Below are 27,123 nucleotides of genomic sequence, written 5' to 3' on the forward strand. Positions count from 1 at the left end.
GTATGCATAAATAAATAAATCTTAAAAAATAAATAAATAAAAGTGTAATAGGTATTGATATGATACAGGTTAAGAATTCTTGTTCCTGGCCTTCTCCTCAGCACCAGTAGAGTAAAGCTTCACCTTTCAGAATAACGTTGCTGATAAGGTTTTATTATCTGTGTGAGACCATAATGCAAAAAAAGGAAGAAAAAACCTTTTGTGTTAGAAACTGATGTAGAGACAGTGGAGAAGTTGACTCTGGGTGTATGTAAACAATAGACAATCTGGAAATTATGGCTATCCCTGATTTTCAGAATGATATCTGCCTGTGGCCAAATGTCTGAAAAACCAGAGTCTGTTGGAATAATAAACACATTTAGCCCTGAGCTCTGTGCCACCAAGCAACGTTTTGGACCTCTTGCCTCAATATATTGGAGAGAGAAGACATCAATTTCCTGCCTATTTATTTTACCCAGCTTTATATGGTGGCTTTTCTTCACGAGCAAGGTGCTTTTTGTATATGTGAACCTGATAAAAACTTTGCAAGTGTGAGGCTAACCCTTTCACTCACCTGAGAACAATGGATACCTTCCTATCTGTTCTCCCTCCCTGCCAAGGGAACATGGGGGATATTAGCACAGACTTTTTTCCCCCCGTCAGTTATTGCTCTGAAAGGTTCTTTGGTTGGCTGGCATCCTATTAACAAGTTCCCCTGCTATTCACTTTTAATATACCTCATACTTTATTTCACAGTACTCATCACAATTTACAATTTTGTATCTGTATAATTGTATTTTCCTATTAATGTCTATTTTTTTCACTGTTTTAGAAGTTCTGTGAACTTTAGGACTCTATTTTGTGTACCATTTTATTCACAACTCTTAATACCAGGCACCTCAAAAATACTTGAATGAACGCTTGCATATATGTCGTCACTTCAGGATCAATGTTACTATCTAACAGACATTACAATATTGTTGGAATTTAGGAACCATGCCAAAATTCTATACCTTCTCTGAAACTGAGAATTACTACTCCTTTCATTAGGTTTGAGATCACTCTCATTTTTTTTAAAATGTGTAGGATTTGTAGTTCTCATACTTTTTTTTTTTTTTTAAAGATTTGTTTATTTATTTATACAAGCACTGGGTACAGTCAGAAGCGCAGGAGGGTGAGAGAATTCACCAGAGCCAGAGCGGGGAGCAGAACAGGCAGAAGGACCGAAGCACACTGCTGAGGGGAGCAGGGGGCGGCAGGAGGGGTCTGCGCGCCACCTGGGACCCTCCTCCAGTGGCTGTGGAGCAGCCGGGGATCGAACCCGTGCTGCAGAGGCTGCAGGCAGCTTTGCAACCCAGCACTTAACCCCTGTGCCACCGGGGAGGCCCCTAGTTCTCATACTTTTAATACCGTATTTTCTCCCACCGATCATATTATGTTTTAGGATTCTCCAAGAGAACTGTTCTGCAGTTACTCTTCTTTCTGGCCATTCCAAGGGTTTTCACCTGAACAACGTGTCAGTTGGCAGTTTTTGAATTGGGATCAGAGCTAATCCACATTCCCTTTCATCTTTAGGCACCAGGGAGGTCCTGCAAAAGGTCATCTTCTGCAGATCCAGAATATCCTGTATATTGAGTTATTTTCAAGTTAATAAAAAGAACTATTTACGATACTTAAAAAATTTCATCTTGCCTTCTAGGCTTTTTGTCTGCTACCTGCCTTGCTTCTGTCTTTCTCTTTGCCCAGCAAACTACTATCTTCAAATGGAAAAACCCCTCCAGCTTAGGAAGAAGCTGTGAATGTTGGCCTCTGAGAAGAATGGAGGGCCTTGAGATCTCTGTAGAACTGAAACACCGTGCTGAGAACAGGTGTAGGGGTCACGGCCTCAATTCTTCCTGCTTTCTTTGCTTGCGTGTCCTGCAGCGTTGCTTCTTTCTTTGCTATCTCTCACTGCAAACCTTGCATTGGAGACATTTTAAATTCCTGCAGAGCCAGTCTCTTTTTAAGTTGTTCTTAATTCAGCCAGTACTACAAAGATCTTCCTCTACAAGGCTCAACATTAGGACTACTAGGATGTAACCTGTTACAATGCTTTCTCCAGCTTTTTTGAGACTTATTCTTAGCACTTATTCAGAGGTCTAATTCTACCTGATTTCATTTTTTTCCCATCTCACTTAAAATCAAAATAGCAGATTCCAAGTATACTCCTGGTTCACAGGACTTACCCTTAAGGAACCCAGGGTCCTGGAAACACTGTATAAGAAACCTTAAGTCAGACCACATACTTCTGCTGAACAAAAATTTCTTAGTGATTTCTTTGATGTTTTTTTTTAAAAAAGCAACACTGACTTTATATAAGAGCTCCAGGAGATTTGCTATATAGATTCTCTTTTTTAAACAACAGTACTAAATGAAAGCCCTCAATAATGGTATATTTTACTTTGGCAAATGTGCTTTCTGGAAGAACTTGTGGTATAGTGGAAGCGCTGGAGCCAAAATCAGTAAACCTCTATACCTCTGCCACTATCATTATGACCTGTTGGCCTCTGGGTGGGACCCGTCGCAGTTGGTGCCCTATTCCCATTCCCCAAAACAAGCAGCTGTATGCACAGTGTATTTTTCATTACTATGTGTGCCATAATGGAGAAAGTTGAGGAAACATTGAGTTAGGAGTGTCTAGGCAGGCCAGGCTGGTAGGTACAGTGGCTTCACATGTTATCAATGTTCTAGACTCTTTAACTTTACCTTTTTTTTTTTTTTTTATGTCACGATCTCTGCAGGTGGGCCAATAGACCCTTGGCTGTTTTTTTTTTTTTTAATAGAGGCATGTTTGTTTTATTTGTTTGTTTGTTTGTTTTATTTATACATGCACTGGGTACAGTCAGAAGCGCGGGAGGGTGAGAGAATTCACCAGAGCCAGAGCGGGGAGCAGAGCAGGCAGAAGGACCGAAGTACACTGCTGAGGGGAGCAGCGGGCGGCAGGAGAGGTCTGCGCGCCATGCGGGACCCTCCTCCGGTGGCCGGGGAGCAGCCGGGGATCAAACCAGTACCACAGAGGCCGCGGGCAGCTTCGCAACCCAGCGCTCAACCGCTGCGCCACTGGGGAGGCCCTAACTTTACCTTTTTATTGCAGAATTGCTGATATAGCTCTAGTCATCATGGATTTCCAGACTTAAAATAGGAGAAGAGTAAAACAGTATCTGCCTCCCACCTAATCTGTTTCCCTTCAAAAAGCTTCCCAGAATAGGCACTTTAAGACTTATGTCTATATCTCTTTGGCTGTCCCTTCTGCAAGAAAGGCAAGAAAATATAGCTTTTTTAGATGGATAAATTGCTTCTCCAAACAAAATAGTCTCTTGCTAAGGGAGAAGGGGAAGCAGCTAGAGAACTGTGCCATACTTCTCTGCAGAGCCTTAACACACCATAACTTCCAGGAGTTTTTATTTCAGCAGCTTTAAGTGAATACAATCATATAGTCCTGGCTGTAGCTTCTCCCATAATTAATACTCCCAAAATTTCCTTTCTAGACTTGCCCTTTTGCCTAATTTAGCCATTTCATACTGATGACTGGAACTTCACCAGAAGTTGATTTCATAAATTCAAAATTTCTAAGAACAAAAATTAAAATAAATAAAATTTCTAAAAGAATATCCTTTCTCCTGAGATTTTGCTTTTCTCATCTTCTCTGTTTCTGTTTACTACAGCTACTTTCATCACCTACCATCCTACCAGTTTTTGAGGCTCAAACTTTTTTAGTTATCACTGATTCTTCATTCTCCATCTCTTTGTATAATTTTAATGGTTGCTCTCAGGGTTACAATACATGTTTTAACTTTTCACACTCTACTAAAATTTAGTATTTTTACCACTTCAAATGAAGTGTAGAAATTTTATCACCATTTAAGTCCATTTACCTTCCCTTCTTTATGTTGTTATTGCCTATGAGCCATACAGAAATAGGCAGTGTTTTTATTTATTTATTTGTTTGTTTGTTTGTTTTGTTTATATAAGCACTGGGTACAGTCAGAAGCGCGGGGAGGGTGAGAGAATTCACCAGAGCCAGAGCGGGGAGCAGAACAGGCAGAAGGACCGAAGTACACTGCTGAGGGGAGCAGCGGGCGGCAGGAGAGGTCTGTGCGCCATGTGGGACCCTCCTCTGGTGGCCGGGGAGCAGCTGGGGATCAAACCCGCGCCGCAGAGGCCGCGGGCAGCTTCGCAACCCAGCGCTCAACCGCTGCGCCACCGGGGAGGCCCAATAGGCAGTGTTTTTAATAGTTGAAAATGGTGGAGGGGTGGGGAGTAAGGGGAGGGAATCAAAATGAGAATATTATGAGGCATGAAAATTTTATGAAAATCAGATTTCAATGTCAGTAAGGTTTTATTGGAACAGAGCCACTAATACTAATTACATGTATTTTCAGCCACTCTTGCACTAAAGTGCCAAAGAATTACAACAGAGACTTTTACTGAAAAAGTTTGCAAACTCCTGTTCTGATGTATTACATCTAATACACTGATACCCCATCAAACATTTTAAATGTCTATAAGAAAAATTTGAATGCTCTATTAGCAAAGTAAAAAAAAAAAAATTCCCTTTCAATTATCAAATATACTTTAAAGAACTCAAAAGAATAGTTTGTCATATTTACCCAGATATTTAACATTCATTTTCTTCCTGATGTTCTCAGACTCCCTCTGTTTCTCTTCTGTCTGAAAATCTCCTCTCATCTTTTTAGACCAGGTCCACTGGCTAGGAATTCTCTCATAATGTCTTTACTTCGTCTTTATTCCTAAAATACATTTTTTCTGTATAAAGAAATCTAGGCTTGCATTTCTTTTCTTTTAGCACTTTAAAAATGTTCTGTTTACTTTTAGCCTTCCTTGGCTCTAGTGAAAAATACAAAATCACTTAAATCATTGTTGTCCTGTAAGTAGTATGTTGTTTTCCCCTAGTCGTTTTCAAAATTTTTCTGTCCTTTTCAGCCATGTGATTATAGTGTGTGATGTATCTGACATGAATCTCTTTGGGTTTATCCTATTTGGAGATTCACTGAGCTTCTTGAATGGGTAAATTTGTCTTTTTTCAAAATTTGGAAGTCTTCTGCCGTTACTTCAAACATTTTTTTCTGACCCTGCTCTTTCTCCTATCCTTCTGAAACCCTGCAAATATGGGAATGTCACAGTTTATGGGTCCTCACCCATGCACTTAACAGTTGCAAGACAAGACTCAAACACAGAGTGTAACAACAACAGGGTTTATTTATAATGGGGGAAATTGGAAGCGATTTAAAAAGGGGGAAAGTTTTTAAGACTGCAGACAGTTGTTCGTCCTACCCTAGATAGTGTCCTTAGTGTCTAGTCGTCCAAACCAAAAGCTGCTGGTGAAAAATGGCATTGCCCTTCTCATGAGAGACTGGAGCTAGTGGCACATCAGTAAGTGCCAACTCACAGTGGCAGCTGGAAGTAATCACAAGTGGCACTGCTGAGGCAACACCACAACAGCCAGCAGTAGCAGTGATCCAGAGGTGGGAGTAGGCAGCCCCAGAGGCAACAGCAAAAGGAGAAGCTCTAGAGGTGGCGCGGGCACTGGCCAGTGGCACCCACCAGGAGGTGGTGCTGGAGGGTCAGTCAGCTATTAGAGGTGGTACCAGTCAGACTGGAGGCAGAAGTGGCAGTAGATAATCTGAAGCGAAGGTTGTGCCAGGCAAGATTGTTCAAGTTGGAGATCTGAAGATAGAAACTGATTATATTTCAAAGTGGAAATGTGTTAAATCTGTCCACTGCCCCAGTTTTTATGGCTTTTAAAGTTTTGTTTACGCCTCCCCTTGCTCTGAAGTTTCAAACCTGATTGGTATGTTTTCAAACTGGCACAAGTTTCAAAACCCAAACTCAGATCCAACCAGTGCATGAAACCCAACCTGTGGCTGGTGTGATGGTGAGCACAGGGGGTGCAGTGGAGCCAGGCACAGCTTGCCACACCTGATTACTAAAGGGGGGCCTCAGAGGAGCCAGACAAGCTCCTCTGCATCTCTGAGCCAGGAGCTGTGAGCTCCTCTTACACTTCTATTTTTTTTTTAGGATTTATTTATTTATGCATACAAGAACTGGGGTATAGGCCAGAGATGCGGGGGGTGAGAGGATTCACCAGAGACAGAGTGGGGAACAGAACAGGCAGACTGACTGAAACACACTGCTGAGGGGAGCAGCAGATGAGTCAGGAGAGTTCTGCTTCGCCATGTGGGCTGCTCCCTGGCTGGCCGGGTATCGAACTTGTGCTGTAGAGGCTGTAAATTGCTTCATAGTGCAGTGCTTAACCCCTTGCGTCACCAGGGAGGCCCTCCTCTTACACTTCTAAAACTGCAAGGACATAAATATTAAGCCAGTACTTATTTGTTTCCACTTGAATACTTACCTGTCTTTTCTCCTTTTTTGGACAAGAAAATGGCTGAGGCAAGGAATTGCAATTTGTATGTGGTTTTATTGACAAGGACTTGTTCACACTATACACACACACACACACTCAATAAATATTTGATTAACAATTTATTGTGCCTTGTGTCCATGTGTTTCAGGCATATAGCTAAAAAGGCTGTGTATTGACTAAAAATAATGAGAACTTTTTTACTGTACTTTTTTCTTTAACAGTGACTTCTACCACTAATCTTTTGAAATTAAAGTTGACCCTTGAACAATGCAGAGGTTAGGGGCACCAACCCTCCTGCACAACCAAATATCCATGCATATCTTTTGATTCCCTACTTAATTGTTCGATCTTACTAATAAAATTAGTTATTAATAATAACTGTTAAGTCTTACTAATAATATAAACAGCATACATTTTGTGTTGCAAGTATTATGTACCATATTCTTACAACAAAGTAAGCTAGAGGAAAGATTTTAATTAATTATTAGAAAGAAACAATACATTTTCAGTACTATATGGTATTTATTGGTACCTTAAGTTTATGTTGTCTGTTTACAAGAAATTCTTGTATAAGTGGACCTGCATAGTTTAAACCTGTGTTGTTCAAGGGTTAACTGTATAAAAGTCAAAGATTTTACCTGTCTTCCAAAGCTGAATTCTAGCTTAATGGTGGAGAGAAGGAAGTTTTCTATTTTTGCACTCATTAAAAAGTATATGTACATATACACATGCAATTTGCAGCAACATGGATGGCGCTGGAAGGAATCATGCTCAGCGAAATAAGCCAGAAAGAAAAAGAAAAATACCGGATGGTCTCACTCATAGCAGGAATCTAGAAAACCTAAATAAGGGACCAGGAAAAAGAATAACTATAAGAAAGTAAAAATCAAAATCAACAAACAACTATGAACCAGAGACACTCTATGGGGGGTGGGGGGTGGGGAGGAGAGATATTGGGGTCAAAATAAAGGGGTCGCAATTGTATGGGGAATATAAAAATAAAAAGAAAAAAATTAATTAATCAATTAATTAAAAAGTATATGTACAGGGCCTCCCTGGTGGCACAAGGGGTTAAGACGCAGCCCCTGAAGCTGTCTGCAGCACAAGTTCGATCCCTGGTCAGCCAGGGAGCAACCCACATGGCGCAGCAGACCTCTCCTGCCTTGCCCATTGCTCCCCTCAGCAGTGTACTTCGGTCAATCTGCCTATTCTGTTCTCCACTCTGTCTCTGGTGACTCCTCTCATCCCCCACACCTCTGGCCTGTACCCCAGCTCTTGTATGCATAAATAAATCTTTTTATTTTTTTATTTTTTTATAATAAATTTTATTTTTATATTCCCCATACAATTTCAACCCCCCATTTTGACCCCAATCCCTCCCCTCCCTCCACCCACCTCCCCCAAAAGTGTCTCTGGTTCATAGATTTTTGTTGATTTTGATTTTCACTTTCTTATAGTTATTCATTTTCCTGGTCCCTTATTTAAGTTTTCTAGATTCCTGCTGTGAGTGAGACCATCCGGTATTTTTCTTTTTCTTTTTCTTTCTGGCTTATTTCGCTGAGCATGATCCCTTCCAGCGCAATCCATGTTGCTGCAAATTGCATGTGTTTATCTTTTTTGAATGCTGAGTAATATTCCATGGTATATATGTACCACATCTTCTTGATCCAGTCATCTATTTTTGGGCATTTGGGCTGTTTCCAAAGCTTAGCTATTGTAAACAGTGCTGCTATAAACATAGGGGTGCGGGTGTTCTTTGGAATTGATGTTTCTGTGTCCTTTGGGTAAATACCTAGGAGTGGAATTGCTGGATCATATGGAAGCTCTATGTTTAGTAGGTCCAGAAATCTCCACACAGCTCTCCATAGTGGTTGGACCAGAAATAAATCTTTTTAAAAAGAGTATATGTACAAGCGAACATCTCCACATCAAAGTTTATTTTATTCCAATAACTAGGAGTGTCGGGAACTGTTCGAGAAGAACTGTTTCAGTGAATAATAGTAGTAGGAAGGCATAGTGGTACACAAAAAATTGTCTCTGAACCAGAATAAGGGGAGTAGGGCTCTGATGGTACCATAACACCTTGTGTCATCATGGGAAGTCTCTTCTCCTGATCTTAAGATTCTAATTTAAAGGAGAAAAAAAGGAGGAACCTTAGACTACCCTGCACTGTCTAGTGGAACTTTTTGCGATGGAAATATGTTCTCCAAAATGGTAGTTTAGTCGTATGTGATACTGAGCAGCTGAAATGTGGCACGAAGAGTGGAGTTTTAAATTTTATTTAAAGTTAAATAGTCACTGGTAACTAGTGGTTTAATGTATTATAAATAGGGGCTGGGCAGTCTGTAAATTATATGTATTCATAAACTCTGAGATGGAATGAAGAGTAATTGTGTGGAAGGTTGGAGGAGGAGAAGGTGGTAAATAGCTGACAGACCTAGGGTGTATCCTGTGTACTCTGGCTGATACCTGGGGAAACATTTGGCCCTGTTTCAGACCCTGTGGTTGATCCCTGTGCTCTGGTCTATAGGTTGCAGTTTTCTTTTTATCAGATATAGGCAATGTTTTTGCTTAGCAGGAAGATAGTTTGCCTGTGGTAGTTCTACTGAGAACCTGCCTCAGAAGTTCTTCTTCCTCGTGGCAGATAACAGCTGTGGGTCTTTATCCTTCCCACTAAAAAGAAGGGACTGTCCATTAATCCTCTTTAATAGAAATAGTGACCTCGGTAGTTTGGCTTGTTCTGTGAGTCTGATGTAAAAAGTGTGTGTGAACAATGCAGTATGTAACTTTGATATTTATACTGGTACTCAGCTACTATCAGTTTTTCTTTCTCCTTGGCAATAATCAGTACTCCTGCACCTTCAGTCGCCTCAGGCGGCATTCACCTGGAGAGAAATGGTGCACAGTGACCAAGCAGTTCTCCACTGCTTTGCCAGTTGCAGAGTAGCCTGACTCCCAAAGAAAGAGCTCTGCCAGTCATAAAGAGCCTAGCAGTCATTGTCTGGCACCACAAATCTTCATAGCAACAGACCACCACATGGCAACAGCAGCCACACAAAGGAAACATTAGGGAAATCAATTCTTACTTTCTCCCACCCCTCCCCCACCCAAAACAACTGCCAACACATTCTTCCCACCTAGCAGCTTATTCCCAGGGGATGCTTTAGGGCAGTGACCGTGTTTACATCCCCCTGTGGATTATATTATCTGTCTGCTGCCATACAGCTAAATCCTGAAACCCTAAGAAAATCAGTTGGTTACAGACTTTTTTGAGTTTCATTTTACAAATTAGACTGCAATGTAAACTAATCCCCACGGGAGAGACATGTCCTTTATGCGCTCTCACTCGCCGCCTCTGTGCAGCAAACTGCAGGCTCCGTAGTTGGCCAGGTGGTAAACTTGAGAGATAGGTAAAGTTGTTTTAAATGCGATTCTTTGGATATTTCAGTAGCAAAACCCTCAGGTAGACTCAGAGACCTATTTTGTTGCCAATACCATCCTTTAATGCGTAATTATATTCCTAATGCTTAATCTAATGCTTAAATTTTTTTTTTTTTTTTAAAACTGGGGCATAGCTTCAGCTTATTTAGTGATATGAGTCCAAGAGAAAGACCCCATTCCAGAAGCCTTGGTGTTTTCTTGCCCTGTTGATAAACAAGGTCATTTAACTGGTCTAGGCTTTAGTTTCTTCATTTGCAAGTTGAGGGAGTTGGACTACATCTCTTTGTGGTCCTTGTCCCTTTGATATTTACAGTTCTGTGATCATTTATTTGTGTGGGACAGAAGTGGGACCTGTCTTTGTTAATCACTCGTTGTGGAAAATGTTGTTGAACCCTCCACTCTCAGCGCTTACACTGCTAAAAACAGGTCCTGGCCCTGCCCTAGTTGATAAAGCTGCTGTAACAATGATGGGCAGAAGCTATTAACAAACTTGGCAACTAGCCTTTTCTCCCATGGCAGTAGTTTCAGACCAGTTCAGGCAGCTTTGCTCCCAGGTCACTGCTTCTGCCTCTTAATGATACCAGTGAGAACTGACTCTCCCCCCACCCCACCTCCTTTACACTGTGCCTTCCTCTGCCCCCTCCTGCCTCACCTGTCTCTTCTCTCTCTCTGTCTCTCTCTGTCTCTCTCTGTGTCTCTCTCTCTCTGTGTCGCTCGCTCTCTCTCTCTCTCTCTCTCTCTCTCTCTCTCTCTCTCTCTCTCTGACTACTCTATGAAACAAGGAGCTGTTCTCCACCTCTTGTGATACTTCATTATCCCATCTCCCTCAGGCTTTACAGAACAAAGACATCATAGGGCATCAACTTTATAATTTAGGCAGCTGGAGATAATTTCCCCAGGATAGGGTGGGTAGGTAGCTGATTCCCCCTGGCATGAGGCAGCATTACTAAATGGCCTTGTGTTTTGTCTGCCAGGCTTAGGCTTTGTTAGAACCATTCAGGCTTCTCTGTATTTGAGTTAAATTATAGTGGCAAACCAGACCCATGTACTTCTGGAGGGGTTGGGGTTAGGAAAATAATGCAAAGTATGTCATTTATGGGCCCTACTACTTGCTAATTGCTCAAGGAATTTTTGTTTAATCCACTGTCCCTGTGCTTACTCCTGCCAGATCCTTTATTTCCCTTAGTGCTGCCTTCATGGCCTTCTCCATAGCAACCAGCTCTGTGACAAAAAAGGCTGTGGTGAGAAATTGAGTAGACCCCCCTCCCACAAGTTGTACTCTATTTTCTCTTTAAGACGACTAAAAAAAGTCTAAAAGACTGCTATCAAATAATTTTCTACACCCATTGAACTCACAATCAAATGAAACTTTTAACCCTGAACTAATTCAGTTAACAGCCTGCCTTCTCCTTATTTGACTCTGATTATCCCCATCTTCTGAACATTTTCCCACATCATTCAGTACATTTGAAATACTGTGCATATTCCCATTTACTGAGCTCCCCTCTACTTTTTAGCTTTTAGCCTATTCTTTATAATTATGATATTTAAAAAAAGAAGTCTCCCAGAATCAAGTGTCAATATGAAGAAAGAACAGATAAGAAAGCAGGAACCTACCTCACTCCACAACCACGAGCTGTTGCATCAGATACCAGAGTGGTCTGCTGTCCTGGAGGTTGGGCAGTTTGCCTGATATAGACAACGAGTCTGCCTCTCAGCTGACCATGGCGTGATCTATAGAAGTCACAAGTCCAAAAGTTTGGGTGGTGGTGGATTTTTTTTTTTATGTCAGTGGGTCTTACTGAACAATAATATAAACAGGTGCACAAATCATAAGCATGCAGGTCATTGAATTTTCTTTTTTTTTTTTTTTAAAGATTTACTTATTTATTTATACAAGCACTCGGTACAGTCAGCAGCGTGGGAGCGTGAGAGAATTCACCAGAGCCAGAGCGGGGAGCAGAGCAGGCAGACTGATGAGGTACACTGATGAGGGGAGCAGCGGGCACGGCAGGAGAGGTCTGCGCGCCATGTGGGACCTTTGCCGGTGGCAGGGGATCGAACTGGCGCTGCAGAGGCTGCGGGCATATTTGCAGCCCAGCGCTCAACTGCTGCGCCACCAGGGAGGCCCAGGTCATTGAGTTTTCAAAGTGAACACACTTTGACGTACCAGCATCTAGATGATGAAATGCTGTTACCAGAACTCCAGAAACCCCTTCATGTTTCCCTTCCAATAGCTGAACCCCAAAGCTAATCAAATTAACTGCTAACATCATAAAATAGTGTTGCCCAGTTTGAGCTTTATAGAAATAGAATCATTACAGTATATGCTTTGTTATGTCTAGTTCAACATTTTGTCAGAGAAATTCATCCAGGCTCTTGCACATAGTGGGACTTGATTGGCATTATTTTAGTAGTTCATTAGGTGAACATTGTTATTAAAGTTTGAGATTGCTGTGGAAAATGTTGCTGTAAAAATTCTTGTATGTGTCTTTTAGGGAGTATGTGTACACATTCTTACTCTTAAGAATGAAATTCCTGGGTCAGAAGGAATGCATATTATTAGTCTTAATAGACATTGCCAGTCCCAGAGTGTCTGATCAATTTATAGCCCTACTTCCAATTAGAATTCTGGTTGCTATGCACTTGACCTTACTTGTCTTTTTCGTTTTAGCCATACTGGTTTCTGTGTAGTAGTATCTTGTTGTGGTATTAATTTGCATTTCCATGATAATTCATGAGATTCAGCATTTTTTCATGTGCTTATGGGACATTTGGAAATCTTTTAATGAAGTTCCTGTTCAAAACTTCTACCCATTTTTGGACTGGGATATGTTTTATTCCTACTAATTTGTAGTAGTTCTTTGTATATTGTTACAAGTCCTTTGTCAGGTATATGTATTATGAATATCTTCTATATCTTATCTTTTAATGGTACCTTTTCATGAATGGAAGTTCTTTGTTTTTATATTGTCCAATTTAGTATTTTTTTCCTTCAGTGTTTTTTTGTGCCCTGTTTAAGAAAAAAAATCTTTCCCAAGATAATACAGATGATCTATGATTTGTTTGCTTGTTTTCCTGAGCACTTTGTTGTTTTTCTTTTCATATCTAGATCTAGCTAAAATTGATTTTTGGTTAGATGTTAATTGGGAGTCAAGATTCTATTATTTTCATATGGATACCTGATTGACCCAGCATCCCATTGAAAATGACTATCCTCTCCTTCCACTGCAATTGCAGTGTCACGTTTATCATAAATCAAGTGACCTGTGTGTGGGTTTACTTCCGGACTCTGTCTTCTGTCCCATTCTTCCATTTGTCTGATCTTGTGTCAATTCTACACTGTCTTAATGACTGTAGCCATGTAGTGTCTGATAGTGAAGTCCTGTAGCATATTGTACTTCTTCAAGATTGCCTTGGCTGTTCTTGGCCTTTTGCATTTTCATATACATTTTAGGATCAACTTGTGAATTTTTCTGCTAAGCTTTTGATTGGCTTACATTGAATCTATAGATCAATTTAAGGAAGACCCAAAAATTCTGTCCTGTTATTTAAACTAATGTTGCTCAGTTATGGGGATGGAAATGGGAGGTGTCAGTACAAATTACTGATACATCACTTATGGGGCTTGTTTAAAATATATGTTAGCTGTCCCCCACTCTTAATGTTCTGTATCAACAGGCCCCGGATGGAACTTGGAAATGTTTATTGTGAAACACCTCCCCCCCCCAAATTAGGATCTGCTGCTATCACTGTTGTTCTCCACCCACCCTATTTGAGAATCACTGACATAGACTCCTAGACTGTAATCTCCTTGGCCAGCAGCAGTCATTCACTGAAGCTAGTTAGGGTAAAATCTGACAAATTTAATCAACAGCAGGCTGTTAGGGCTGTATTACTTTCCTAGGACTGTTTTAACAAAGTGCAAAAAACTGGGTGACTTTAAACAACCGATCAGTCTGGAGGCTAGAAGTCAAATTCACAGTATTGGTAGGGTTATGCTCTCTCTTGTGGTTCTAGGGAGAGTCCTTCCTTTCCTCTTCTGTCTTCTGTTGGTTGCTGGCAATTCTTGGCATCCTTGGCTTTGAATCAATAGCTGCCATTACTCCCATTACATGGCTGTCTTCTCCCTGTTTGCCTTCAAATCACCCTCCCTCTATGTGTGTCTTATCAGTGTCCTAATGTCCCCTTTTTATAGGATGTTTTATAGAATGTTTTTAAGGACATCAGCCATGTTGGATTAGGGCCCACCCAAATGACTTAATTTTAATTTGATTGTTTCTATAATGATCCTGTTTCCAAATAAGATCACATTCTGAAGTATGGGAATTAGGACTTAAATATTTTGGGAGGGGGGTGAGAGTGGCAATTTAACCCATAATAGGCCAATGAAAATTTCAGAATGATTATTATCACGAGTTGAAGAAAGGCAGGAAATCTAGAACTGTGCAGGACAGTGAGAAACATTGCTTCCCAAAAAACTGTCTGGGCAGAAGAGAGTCTACCCTAGAGGATCCCAAAACTGTTACATAGTTCCTTTCTCTACATTACTATTTCCCCTTTTTTTTTCTTGGCACTGAGAGCCAATGTAGTTTAGTTCTTTCTCCTCTGTAGACAAACCTTAAAATGTTAAATGGAGGTTACTAGAAAGAAAAAGAAGGGGCCTCCCTGTTACAGAGTTCCTGTCTCTACAATACTATTTCCCCTTTTGTTGGCACTGAGAGCCAATGTAGTTTAGTTCTTTGTTAACAAACCTTAAAATGTTAAATGGAGGTTAACTAGGAAGAAAAAGAAGGGACTTCTCTGGTGGCACAAGGGGTTAAGATACAACCTATGAAGCTGTCCGCAGCCACTGCAGCACGAGTTCGATCCCAAGCCAAGGAGCTACCCACATGGCGCACCAGACCTCTCCTGACCCGCCTGCTGCTCCCCTCAGCAGTGTATTTCAGTCGGTCTGCCTGTTCTGTTTCCCTCTCTGTCTCTGGTGAATCCTCTCACCCTCCATACCTCTGGCCTGTACCCCAGTTCTTGTATGCATAAATAAATAAATCTTAAATTTTAGAAAGAAAAAGAAGCTTTAGCAGTTAGCTGCATTTCCAGTCTTGTAGCTGAAGAAAGACAAAAGGAAGGGTGCCTCACTTAGGCCCTTAACCATGATCTTGTCCTGGTTTTTCCTGCTAGGTTGTACAGTAGTAAAACTGGGCATGTTGATTCCATCTCAACTTCAGGCAACTATTTCCTCAAAGCCGTTTCATGGAAATGATGCCATTCTTATTCCTAGTGCTTTTCAGATAGGGACTCCAGCTGGACAGCCTAAGGCATGATGACCTCTGCTGAGCCACTTCCCACACCCTACCCGCACACTGTGGGTACAGTGTATGGTTACCTCAGCAAGAGGAAAGGGAGGATGTGTGATTTGAGGGTGTGGTGAAGCTGTTGTACTTATGCAAAGTTTCCATGCTGCAGGAATTTGTAAAGGGAGGAAAAACTCTCAGATTAGTGGTTCTCCCAGCCTCCCCATGGAGGTAGGGTGGTTACATTTGGTGGATGTATACATTGGCCTTACATGTCTGTACCCTATACCAATTTTTTTTTTTTACTGTTTGTAGTTTTAGTATAGGCAGATCTACCACTCCCCAAATCGGTACGTACTTGCAGTGGCTTCTACTGGCTATTATGCTTTTGCCTGAAATTCTGTGGAGAGAAAATACCACAACCATGTGAAAATATTTTAGGATGATGGGTGTTATTTTTGTGTTTTCTTTGGCTCATTCAGCCCAAGAAGATTCTAGAAATAAGGATTTAGGATTTTTTTTTCTGTTTGTTTCCTGTCAATCCCAGAACTAAAGGCATAAAAAATTGAGTATAACCATTTTCCCTAGTAGTTGTTCCCAGATTTTAGTGCACATTAGAATATGAGGGTGGAGATCTTTAAAATCCTAATGCTGAGGTCTTACCCATTTAAATAAAATCAGAATGTCTATAGGTGGGAGCCAGGTGTGGCTAGCTTTTAAAGATCTCCAGGTGCACCATGTGCAGCAAAGTTTGGGAACCATGGGCTCCAAACATTTCTGCAGATAACTTTATCCCAGATTGCTTTATTGGGTTAACCTCAGAAATGAATAGTGTCAATAAAGGCTCCTGGGAAGTATAGAGTCTCTTTGAAAGTATCTTCTCTAAAGGAATTTTTTTTCCCCTAAAGGCATAATAACCACATTTCTGCCTTTGGGTTTCTGATTTTGGACAACCTCCCCTATAGTCAAATCCATGACTTTTTTTTTTTTTAGATTAATTAATTTTTTTCTTACATTGTTGTAGTCTCCATAGTTTTCACACCATCATAGCACCCATGAATCATCACCATTATTCCCTTGTGTTCTTCCCTCCCCTGTTTTTTTTTTTTTTTTGTTTTTTTTTTAAGATTTATTTATTTATGCAAGCACTGGGCACAGTCAGAAGTGCGGGAGGGTGAGAGAATTCACCAGAGCCAGAGCAGGGAGCAGAGCAGGCAGAAGGACGGAAGTACACTGCTGAGGGGAGCAGCAGGCGGCAGGAGAGGTCTGCGAGCCATGTGGGACCCTCCTCCAGTGGCCAGGGAGCAGCCTGGAATCGAACCAACACTGCAGAGACTGCAGGCAGGTTCGCAGCCCAGCGCTCAACCGCTGCGCCACCAGGGAGGCCCCTTCCCTCCCCTATTTTGACTCCCCCTCCCTCTTCTTAAAATCCGTGACTTTTGAGTGAATGGATTGCTATGATAAGTGAGGGGAAATCTTGGGAATGGTGTCATGAAACTAATTTGAGGTTCTGCCTGCATGGGGTTTGGTAGGACATAAGAATTTATAGTACAGCAAAGAATTCTCTGTAATAATTTTCACTGCTGCAGACAAATTTGAAACAAGTTTTTCCTGAAGTGTGGCAATCTTTATCAAAGTTCCTGATATTACTACATAGCAAACCCATAAAATAAAAAGGGTTATCAGATAAAAATCGATGGGGAGGGGACAGGGGGAGAGATCTTTACCAGTAAATGAACCACAAATGGTCCTAATTTTCCCTAGTCTTCTCTTTTCTGAAGACTACTTACTCTTATAAATTTCTGGTATTATATTTACTCTTCCCCTAGATTACTGATTTGAACTTTTGTCCTGGAAGAAAAAGTGCTCAGAAATTTGCATACTGTCTAATCACACGGTTAGTGTGGTTAGTGGGTTAAATGTTAGTAATGGGCCAGAGATCAACTGTGGGGAGAAAATCCTTTATTCCCCTAACTGGGGCTTTCACAGAGGTAATAGAACCTAGATTTCCAAGTCAGTCTTTCTCATAGACATCCTCATGTAAGCCTCCTTCCTCTCTCAGTGCTGGCCAGTTTCCTGCACTGTATTACTTCAGGCCAAGCTATGTTTACAGGTTTCCAGAAACTCTGACTTACTTTCATATGCTCTCTTCTTCTACCCACTTTTGTTTATAAAAAGGACTGAAAAATCTGAAACTAGTATTGACTGGGAGTTAAGATGTTGAAATGTTTGTTGCAGATGAGCCCTCCACCTCCTCCCTGCCCCAGCTTTAACATCAGTGGACAAACAGGTCTGTCATTCTCCTTTAGAAAGAAATTGGAACTATGCACAAACTATTAATAAACTCTTGATCATTTACTAGTGGCTAAAAGGATCTTTGGCAGACACAAGAGGTTTTGGGAGAGTAAAGAGGACTTTACTAAGAAAGCAAAGAGAAAAGCACCACTGAAGGCACATTCAGCTTCTAGAGAATAGGACTAAATTGAACAATTTGGCACCAGTGTAAAGTGTGTCAACAACAACCATTAGTGTTTATTGTTGACCATTCCATTAGCACTGGGCATTAGGCTTAGCACTTTTTATTTCTCTAGCCAACCTAAGGAAATACAGCTTCCAAGTGAGTCTGGTTTTGTTTTTTTTTTTGTTTTTTTTTTTAAGTTGAAAAGCTTTTTGAAAAGAGAAAAGAACAAACAGAAAGAAGTAGGTTCTTTAAAAATAACAGGTGCTAGTGTTATAGGACAGGGAGAGGGGCAGCCCAAGCCCCACAAACCTGCCTATTCTAAATGGGTTCTGCCATCCGCCGCATCAACACAAAACATGAGACTTTAATGGGAAGGAACTTTAATAAAACTAGGAAACAATACAGGAAAGGCAAAGAGTCTAGTTTCTAAATAAAGCACCCAAAGTTACCCGTCCTCTCGTGGGTAAAAGTCCATCCATATGGGATTGGCCCAGAGCAAGGCCCCAAAGCCTGCCACAAGTCTAAAGCATCTTCCAGTGGGGACCCACAGAAAAGAGTCAGAAACAACCAGACAAGCCCGGAAGGAAAAGAGCAAAATCAACATCAAGATAAAAGCTGCCATGGTCACCTCCCCATGGGTCTCACCCACATCTGTGTCACCCAGTCCACGACCAAAAGACAAGCGCAGTTTCTTCACGTGTCTCTAGGCTCCATGCGCCTCCTCCAGGTCTCCTGGCTCCATCCTGCTTCCTTCCTCAGTCTCTTCTGCAGCTTCTCCTCTTCCTGCTCAGCTCCACCCTCCCTTGGGTGGGGCAGGGAACCTCCCCCTTTCCTGGGGACCACCCTGTTGCACTAGAACTGATGTTTACATGCCCAGGGCTAAGTCCCTTTACCAAAAATTCCTCCTCAAGATGTGAGTCTTAGGGGTCAATTGAAAAATAGCATAAACTATGGTAAATGGCTTGGTACCAAAGGACTACTGCTAAGTACTGTGTTTTAAGTCCAAAGTGGGCCCTGTGTGAATGAATGATCTGACATATCATCTATAAATAGTGGGCAAAATTATAAAAGTTGGTAAGTTGAAAGTTTGAAGTATAAAAGCATTTTATCCCTATCTTTGGACTAAGAGATCCCCTCCAAGATCACATTCTAGGAAGACGAGGAAAGTCGATTCTTAAAATACTCTTTGTTTTAAACTGTATTGTATTGTGCTTTGAATTCAGAATGAGAAGCAATAAACTATTTCTCCTCCTACAGTTTCTACCCCACCACTAGCAACTATTTTTTCCTCTATTTTCTTAAAAATATGTATTTTTATTGATTTAAATAGAACATCTGGTTTCTTGGATATGATATGAAAAGCACAGGCAACAAAAGAAAAACTAAATTGGATTCCATCAAAATGAAACTTGTATTCATCCAAAGACATTATCAAGAGATTGAAAATAACAGTCTACAGTGGGAGAAAATAATTACAAATCTGTTAAGAGATTAATATTTACAATATATAACAAACTCCTAAAACTCAACAATAATTTTTAAAAATCCCGAGTCAAAAATGAGAATGAACTTGAATAGACATTTTGCTTAAAGAAGCTATTCAGAGAGCCAAAAAGCACATAAAAAGATGCACAATATCATTAATTATAAAGGAAATGGAAAAAAAAACACAATAGGTACCCCTGCATATCTGCTAAGATGGCTATTATCAGAAAAGTGGAAACTAACAAGTATGGAGAATATGTGGAGAAATTGGGCCCCTTACGGATTGTAGGTGAAGACAAAATGTTGCATACTTTGTGTGAAACAGTTTGGTTATTCCTCAAAAAGCTAAACATGGACTGAACACATGACCTAGCAATTGTGTTTCTAGGTATACACTGCAAAGAGTTGAAAACAGGTGTTCAGACAAAACTTATACACAAATATACATAGTAGAATTATTCACAATTACCAAAAAATGGAAACAACCAATGTCCAACAACATGAATGGATCGACAAAGTGTGTGTATATCTTACATGGACTAGAAAACAATAGGAAGGAATGGAATTCTGGTACATGCCACATTGTGGGTAAGCCTTGGAAACATGCCATGTAAAGGCAAAAAACAGGTATTCTATGATTCCACTTGTATGAGGTCTCTGGAATAGGCAAATTTATAGTTAGTAGGACCTTGGGCAGGGGAAGTAAGGACCTAATTGTTATTGGCTACAGAGTTTGTGTTTCAGGTGATTTAAAAGAGTCTTAAAAATAGTGTGGTTGTGGGTGGGAAATAATTTCTTATTGTTGAACATTTGGAAAACAAAAAGGAGAAATCATAAATCTCATAAGACACCAGAGAACCACTGTTATGATTTTGTTAAACATACATTTTTGTTTTATTTTTAATAACATAGAACCCTTCTCTGTATCTTGTTTGTTTATTGAGGAATATATATATCATGAGTATTATCCTATAACACTCTATGTTTTCCCATAACATTTAAGTGCAAACATATTCCATGTTAAGAGAAAGGATACTTACTGTATTTGATTTATTTAACCTAGCTATATCCTTTTTAAAAAGATTTATGAATACAGGAACTGGGGTGTAGGCCAGAGGTGTGAGGGGTGAGAGGTTTCACCAGACACAGAGTGAGGAACAGAATAGGCAGACTGACTGAAATACACTGCTGAGGGGAGCAGCGGGCAAGACAGGAGAGGTCTGCTGCGCCCTGTGGGTAACTCCCTGGCCAGCCAGGGATCGAACTCATGCTGCAGAGGCTGCAAATAGCTTCACGGTGCTGTGCTTAACCCCTTGTGCTACCGGGGAGGCCCTAGTTATATCCTTTTCTTAAGTACTAGGTTAAAGTATTTCTGAAATTTTCCAGCTCTTCAAGAATTAAGCTTTGTTTCCTATCAGTAACATACTAACACACAAAGAAATCTCACATGTTTCATAATAACCTTGCAGCTGTGGACTTCTGCGTTTCTATCCCTTATTCCCCCCCCCCATTTCTGTTTCTATTCTCTTCTGTCTTTCCCTTATGTTGACATTTTCTTTTTGTGTCTTGCCTATTCTACTCTATGTATCTTTCCTTTTGCAGCCAGTATGCAGCTTTATTGCTGCTTCTGTCTCTTTGCTGGTAGAGAGGTCAAACATAAAATCAATAACCTGCTTCTCAGCCAAAAATAAACTTCCAAGTGTTGATCTCTTTCACTCTGGTTCACAATTTTATTCTCAAGTGCAGTACATGGACCATTTAGTGTTTTACACCTGGAAATGCAAGCTATGGCGAACTAAGAATGTATGCCCTCATCTTGGGAGACAATGTAATTAAGTCTTTAGTACAAAGTCAGACTGATTTGGATTCAGATCTTAGCTTTACATCTTACTTAACTGTGTAATAGTAGAACAGATAATTCTAAATTTCATTTCTACATCTGTAAACTAGGGGTGATATTACTTGGAATTGTTGAGAGTATGAAATATGAGATAATATGTGGAAGAATCTTAAGCACAATAAATGGCAACTATAATCTTGCAAGCCTTCAAGGAAGGCAGCGGGCGAGTCAGGAGAGGTCTGCCTCACCATGTGGGTTGCTCCCTGGCCGGCTGGGGGATCGAACTCGTGCTGCAGTGGCTGCGGATAGCTTCATAGGTTGCGTCTTAACCCCTTGCGCCACCAGGGAGGCCCCCCCCTTATTCTTTAGACAGGATAGAATAGTCATTACCTACCATATGCATCTTATGATCTTTTGACTTAGTATGCTAAGCATTGCTGGTGGTAGTGTCTTCTGCTTTATATTAGAATTGTGTCCCCTTTACTTCAATCTAGGTTAGAAGCTTCCTGGAAGCAGAGAAATTTATTTGAACCTACTCCTCCACCCCAGACACAAGTAGAAGCATTGCTTTCAGTTAGTAGCTCTTCACAGGTTGCATGAGAATCCATTGGGGTTTGAGTTTCTCTATAATTTTAATTTCTTTACACTGTCCAGGATTTCCCACTATTCAAGACTAGGAGCCAAAAAGCAATAAAATTAAAAGAGGAACTACCAAGTTGCTAATGAATCATAAATTCGCTCACTCTTTTTATAACATTGAAGGAAACTTGAATTATAAAAGATGACATGGTTACTCTAGCTCCATCTAGAGAAAAATCTAAACATGCTTAAAATGTTATTTTACAACTTCACCATATCATTCGTTTAAATCTAGATGTCATAGCCTTTCTCTGTTGTTTTTTTTATTAAATATGTCTTGATGTGGTAAGGGATAGTTCACTTGGCATTCAGCCAGTCTGTATTCAGTCTATATCAACAGTTGACTGATAACACATTGTCCTTTTGTATATTTATCTGTTCCAAATTGTAACATACATGAGGATAGTATGGGGACCATGTCTCTTTCTATGTATCTCTATAGCCCCTAACTACTGATAGGAACTCATTAATTAGTTTTATTTATTTTTTTTTAATAGAGGCATGTTCATTTATTTATTTATTTATTTATTATTTGTTTGTTTGTTTTGTTTATACATGCACTGGGTAGTCAGAGGCGCGGGAGGGTGAGAGAATTCACCAGAGCCAGAGTGGGGAGCAGAGCAGGCAGAAGGACTGAAGTACACTGCTGAGGGGAGCAGCGGGTGGCAGGAGAGGTCTGCGCACCATGTGGGATCCTCCTCCAGTGGCCGGGGAGCAGCCGGGGATCGAACCGGCGCCGCAGAGGCCGCGGGCAGCTTCGCAACCCAGCGCTCAACCGCTGCACCACCGGGGAGGCCCTCATTAATTAGTTTTAAATGGTAGGTATAGACATTATAAACAGTCTATTGGTTAGATATAAAATAGTAATAGAGATGCTTCTTTAAAATATAGTGCTGGATTGAATAAAAAAAGGAATGAGAGGGCCTCCCCGGTGGCGCAGTGGTTGAGCGCTGTGTTGCGAAGCTGCCCGCGGCCTCTGCGGCGCCGGTTCGATCCCCGGCTGCTTCCCGGCCACCGGAGGAGGGTCCCACATGGCGCGCAGACCTCTCCTGCCGCCCGCTGCTCCCCTCAGCAGTGTACTTCGGTCCTTCTGCCTGCTCTGCTCCCCGCTCTGGCTCTGGTGAATTCTCTCACCCTCCCACGCTTCTGACTGTACCCAGTGCATGTATAAACAAAAAACAAACAAACAAATAAAGAAAGAAAGAAAACATGCCTCTATTAAAAAAAAAAAATTAAAAAAAAAGGAATGAGATAATATGTATGCAAAGTATAAAACATGAAATCAAAATAATACATATTTTATACAGCTACATATACAAATAAAAATGTGTACTTTAAACATAAAGAATGACTCGGGGCGGGGGCAGGGAAATGAATCAAGTCATTGAACAGTAAGCTGAAAACAACTTCTATTCTTACCATATTTAGAAAACAGTGGATGAACAACCCAGGGTAGGGTGAATTCAGCAACCCAGAATACCAGTCAAGATTTTTTGTATTATTTTACTTCTATAACTTAATGTAGTAGCACACCTATCAGTGACAGTCAAGTGTTTATTTAGCATCAACTATTAGACTAGCTTCTTCAAGGTCTTCTTCCCATAGCCACTGCTCTCTAACCCACAGCCTCAGCTCATCGTCACATGTGTGCTGTGCTAATCCCAAGTACCCTTAAGATTTTATGTATATCCGTGTCCCTTTTCCCCAGGTAGAGTAAAAAGTTTTGAGTCTCAGTGAAAGTTTTGAATCTCCATAGCACTTGGCACAGTGATGGGGTACAATGTTTATACACACATACGTGTATACACATACATACATACACACATATACACACACTCTCTAATTGCACGAAAGCAGTTTGAAGTAGATTAATCTGTCAGTGGTTTGCCACTAGATTGATAGAAAAAAATTAAAGGCAAGTTAGGGAACACAATTCAGAGGCTGTCTACAAGTGAGTCACTTGGTGAGTACCGGTTAAGTTACAGGAATAGACCTGACTGTGGTGATTGTGGTAGAATGGTAAAGAAGACATTCTGAGAAAGTTCAAAGGCAGAATGAACAGGCCATGATAACTGACTCTTATCCATATGTCACAGAATACCAGCTCTGCTTCCTCCTTTGTCAGCGTCGTCTCCTTTCTGGTTATCCACAGTCTCCTGTTTCCTTTACAGCTCTTTAGTTGCCTCTCTTCAGAGTCCAGAATTCTCATAACTTAGGAAAATTCCAGCAGGGCAAACAGATCCTCAGAAGGCAGAACTGACAGCAGTGATAGAACTGTCTATTCCCCAACTCTCTGACTCCCAGCAAAAAAGTAGTAGCAGTTTAGTTAACATTTCTATAAAAAAGGCAGAAGTAAAACAGTGCTTTGGTTTTTACCCCTTAACTCAGCAGTTCTAAAACCTCTTGGACTCAGGCTTCCTTTTCACTTTTAAAAAGTATTGAAAACTTCAAAGGGTGTTTGTTTATATCTCTTGATATTTACCTTGTATATTCCTAATATTTACCTATATATTCCTATATAGGAATATATATTTACCTATATATTACCTATATTTACCTATATAAGGTGTGGGAGGTGAGAGGATTCACCAGAGACAGCAGGGAACAGAACAGGCAGATCAACTGAAATCAGTGCTGAGGGGAGCAGCATGTGAGACAGGAGAGGTCTGCTGCGCCATGTGGATTGCTCTCTGGGATAGAACTCGCGCTGCTGCAGAGGCTACGGACAGCTTCACAGGCTGCGACTTAACCCCTTGCGCCGTTAGGGAGGCCCATGAAAGTAGATTAATCTGTCAGTGGTTTGCCACTAGATTGATAGAAAAAAATTAAAGACTGAGAAGAGTAGCATCATTCTGCAATTTTGCAAAGTAATGTCTGGTTTAATAGAAGACAAGTTGATTCTCTTATGTACTTCTATATTCAGTATGTAAAATGTCAGTTTTTATGCTGCCTCTGGACAACTCTTAGGTACACTCATGAAAGAATGAAAGTAAGAAGACAGGGCCTCCCCGGTGGCACAGCAGTTGAGCACTGGGTTGCGAAGCTGCCTGCAGCCTCTGCAGCCCCGGTTCAATCCCCGGCCACCGGGCGAGGGTCCCACATAGCACACAGACCTCTCCTGCGGCCCGCTGCTCCCCTCAGCAGTGTACTTTGTTGGTCTGCCTGTTCTGCTCTCCACTCTGGCTCTGGTGAATGCTCTCACCCTCCCGCACTTCTGACTGTACCCAGTGCTTGTATAAATAAAATAAATAAATCTTAAAAAAGAAAAAAAGTAAGAAAACAAAGTTGTCTTAATACTATTATAAAAATAGTTTTGACTTTGCAGACCTCTTGAAACTGTCTTTGGAATTTCCAGGGGCCCTACAACCACTCTCTGAAAACCAATGCTTTTTAGTTTCTTAGTCTAAGAGAACCTTAAGTTGTGTGTTTCATTTATGACCATGTCTAAGCATTCTTTACATTCGTACTGAGACCTTCATTAGCTATTGGTGGAAATAACATGCTTAAAAGAGGAATAAAGGGCCTCCCCGGTGGCGCAGCGGTTGAGCGCTGGGTTGCGAAGCTGCCCGCGGCCTCTGCGGCGCCGGTTCGATCCCTGGCTGCTTCCCGGCCACCAGAGGAGGGTCCCACATGGCGTGCAGAACTCTCCTGCCGCCCGCTGCTCCCCTCAGCAGTGTACTTCGGTCCTTCTGCCTGCTCTGCTCCCCGCTCTGGCTCTGGTGAATTCTCTCACCCTCCCGCGCTTCTGACTGTACCCAGTGCATGTATAAACAAAACAAACAAGCCAGCAAACAAATAAATAAAGCATGCCTCTATAAAAAAAATAAAAGAAAATAAAAGAAAGAAAGAAAGAAAAGAAAAGAAAAAAGAAAAAAAAAGAAAAGAGGAATAAAAACAAATTTCTAATTTTTAAAAACTGCTTATTGGACATTGACCACACTTATCCATACACTGCATTCAAAGCTCACTGACAAACTGGTTGTGAGGGATTTCCAAAAAATGGTTTTGTCTGAATGATTCCTTTGGCTATTAGCTGTAAAATTTCCCCCTATGGACTCTGATTCCAAATATAACAAGCTCTTAGGAGAATCCTGGAATTAATGGATATATGGTGTATATCTGGCCAGGAGGTCAGATAAGAGAATCTGTAGGCACTAATGACAGAGCTTCATTAGTATTGACTCCCTGATTTCCTTATCTAAAGTAGATGAAATCTAAAGGAGTTAAATGCAATACAAAGGTTGGTGTTAGGGGAAAAATTACTTAAAGCAAAAGGTAGGCATATTAATAACAAGGAAAAGTGACTGCTGACACTTTTGTGTTTTGAAAAGCAAAACACAAAAACTTCAACAGAACAATTTGGCCATAATTAATAGAGGGCCATTATTCCTTTTTTTTTTATAATTTTTTTTAATAAAGGCATGTTTTTATTTATTTATTTGTTTGTTTTGTTTATACAAGCACTGGGTACAGTCAGAAGCACGGGAGGGTGAGAGAATTCACCAGAGCCAGAGCGGGGAGCAGAGCAGGCAGAAGGACCGAAGTACACTGCTGAGGGGAGCAGCGGGCGGCAGGAGAGGTCTGCGCGCCATGTGGGACCCTCCTCCCGTGGCCGGGGAGCAGCCGGGGATCGAACTGGCGCCGCAGAGGCCGCGGGCAGCTTCGCAACCCAGCGCTCAACTGCTGCGCCACCGGGGAGGCCCGGGCCTTTAAAGGGACATATCTCTATCATACCTTAGGATAATCAGAACTAGAATGTCCCTGAGTCATCAGGAAAAGATTAAAATACTCCCCATATGTGGAACATCCTCAATTTATGAACTACTTATGTTTCAAAGTAAAGCAAAACATTTTCTGCAGGAACAGTTATAGTTGGTATTTTGAGTCCCAGACTAGCTGCTTTATCTTTTTATTTGGTCAACAAACAACTTTTGAGTAACTAATATTTATAGAAGTATTTCTGTTAACTTTCATTTATAGCTTTGTTTCACAAGAGAATGCCTTCTGAGGCCAAAGTCTAGGTATATATACAGCTCCCCACTTGCCTCTATCATTTGCCCTAGAAGGTGTTAAAATGACCTGTCAGGGATTGGCAGATAATAGCCTAGATGTCAAATCTGTTCAGCTGCCTGTCGTGTAATTTTATTGGAACACAAGCTATGCCTTTTATATTTACATGTTTTCTATGACTCTTTTTGTGCTACAGGAATTGAGTAGTTACCACTAATTCTAAAATATTTGCTGTGCCCCCTTTCTTAAAAACTTTGCATCTCTCTGACCTCATCTCTTCCCATTCTTCCCCTCAGATATTGTGTTACAGCCACACTATTCACTTGGCTATTCTGCAGAACATTTCACTACCGGGCCTTTGTACCTGCTTTTTCCTTTGTCTAAAATATTCTTCCATCTAATTTCCCCACCCAATCTGATTTCTAGTTTTTCACCTCTCAGGTCTTTCTGCTTGGATGTCACCCTTCTCAATAAGGCTTTTCTTTACCACCCTTTATAAATAGCAACATGTCTATTCCTCACATCCTCTATTCTTCTGTTCCTCCTTTAT

General features: G+C 40.9%; 1 protein-coding gene across 1 annotated transcript in view; it reads left to right on the plus strand.

Moving 5' to 3' along the window:
- Positions 1-27,123, plus strand: part of ZNF609 (zinc finger protein 609) — a gene marked incomplete at both ends in the record, with an annotated part of 169,920 nt that overhangs the window by 127,795 nt on the left and 15,002 nt on the right. The gene's annotated exons all lie outside the window — the stretch shown is intronic.

The sequence above is a fragment of the Talpa europaea genome (assembly GCF_964194135.1).
Source record: "Talpa europaea genome assembly, chromosome: 8".
NCBI classification, from domain to species: domain Eukaryota; kingdom Metazoa; phylum Chordata; class Mammalia; order Eulipotyphla; family Talpidae; genus Talpa; species Talpa europaea.